Source organism: Halyomorpha halys, unplaced genomic scaffold (assembly GCF_000696795.3).
Source record: "Halyomorpha halys isolate HHAL.00 unplaced genomic scaffold, Hhal_1.1 Scaffold11.1, whole genome shotgun sequence".
NCBI classification, from domain to species: domain Eukaryota; kingdom Metazoa; phylum Arthropoda; class Insecta; order Hemiptera; family Pentatomidae; genus Halyomorpha; species Halyomorpha halys.
This window is the reverse complement of record NW_027111958.1, coordinates 484321-485436: the sequence shown is the minus strand read 5'-3', so window position 1 is coordinate 485436 and position 1116 is coordinate 484321. Positions and strand designations below refer to the sequence as shown.

Sequence of the window (1116 nt, the reverse complement as noted above, 5' to 3'; positions counted from 1 at the left end):
CTGAAATATAAGCCCTAAAATTCCTATTTATATCCACACCTTGTTGGACAAGGAGAGAGAGTTCAAATTAACCTTACACTCCTCCACCAATTTGGAACGGGCTGCATAGTTGTCCAGCGCATAGATGGCCGCCTGACTATCCGAAATAATAGTTATTATAATAATCATTCCATAGGTTATGTCTTTGGCCAAAATACAAAGTTGCAATTAGATTTGAGGTAGTTTGTAAATTACTATAATGAATTTTACATCCACTTATCTATTGCTGGACAGTTAGACTATATGTGATCATAAATATTAATGATTTTTAGAAAGTGAAAAAGTTTCGTTATTGTGGTGGGATCTTCTCTCAACATCTGTAAATCTGAAGTGATCCGGTGTGGTTCATGAGCAATACATTCAGTGAGAATGTGCCTAACGATGAGATCGTTTCCGCAGTAGCGACACGTCGGTGCATTTTCTTTTTTCATGAGATGACAATGGGTGAGTCGAGTATGGCCTATCCGAAGACGGGTGAATACCACATCTTCTCTCCGTAGCAGATTCAAGTTTCTGGTTGGACGTTTCACTGTCTGTTGGACCATTCTTAACTTGTTTTCTCTCATGTTGAACCATTCATCTTACCACTCTTGCCATCCAATTTCTTTTATCCATGAAATAACATCTTTGCATATTGATGATGTTACGACTTGACCTATCTTTATAGCTAGTCTGGCCTGCGAGTCTGTCTTTTCATGGCTGGGGCTGTTAAACATTCTCTTGAATCTTGACACTCCCACCTTGGTTAGTTCGCGGCGGCAACCTAGGTAGCCGTCAGGGGTTGGCAAAAAGGACCACTAGGCCCACTTGCCGGATTTGTTCCCCCCACCAAATACCAGGACCAGTACCAGTACAACATATGTGGATATTGGATTTAGGATATGGCATCTTACTTTTGTTGGTATTTATAACTATCCCTTTTCGTTGGAGCTCTTATATCATCCCAGAACTGCCAGTTGCAATTTTTCCACTGAGCCCGTAGCAGTATTTTTTTTTTTAAGAACTTTCATTTCGCAACCGTATACTCCGACCTAACTGGACCTACGGACTTGAACTTTGGGGAACAGCTAAACCGTC

The 1116-nt window shown here is 40.9% G+C and overlaps 1 protein-coding gene across 1 annotated transcript in view; it reads left to right on the top strand.

Annotated features, from left to right (window-relative positions):
- Positions 1-1116, top strand: part of LOC106678428 (arrestin domain-containing protein 17) — a 49497-nt gene that overhangs the window by 22184 nt on the left and 26197 nt on the right. The gene's annotated exons all lie outside the window — the stretch shown is intronic.